The sequence below is a fragment of the Morone saxatilis genome, unplaced genomic scaffold (assembly GCF_004916995.1).
Source record: "Morone saxatilis isolate NCDOM2014 unplaced genomic scaffold, NCSU_SB_2.0 Contig17, whole genome shotgun sequence".
Classification (NCBI taxonomy): Eukaryota; Metazoa; Chordata; class Actinopteri; family Moronidae; genus Morone; species Morone saxatilis.
This window is the reverse complement of record NW_023339729.1, coordinates 18,297,840-18,298,052: the sequence shown is the minus strand read 5'-3', so window position 1 is coordinate 18,298,052 and position 213 is coordinate 18,297,840. Positions and strand designations below refer to the sequence as shown.

At 30.5% G+C, this 213-nt stretch overlaps 1 protein-coding gene across 1 annotated transcript in view; it reads right to left on the bottom strand.

Moving 5' to 3' along the window:
• The window catches only part of mtap (methylthioadenosine phosphorylase), a 14,204-nt gene that overhangs the window by 1,154 nt on the left and 12,837 nt on the right, over positions 1-213 (bottom strand). The gene's annotated exons all lie outside the window — the stretch shown is intronic.

Here is a 213-nt window from a genome sequence, read left to right as displayed (position 1 = left end):
ACTATTGTTACAAATGGATGCAAAGGGTGCAGGAGTTTTTCTGAAGTGCAACTAATATAATACATGTTTATTAAACATGTGCACTCTTAATTACACATTTAATATCTTTATTACCACACATATTTATTTATTTTTTTAAAAGTATTTTTTGGGGCTTTTATTGCCTTTATGATAGTGATAGCTGAAGATAAACAGGAAAGGGGGGCAGAGAGA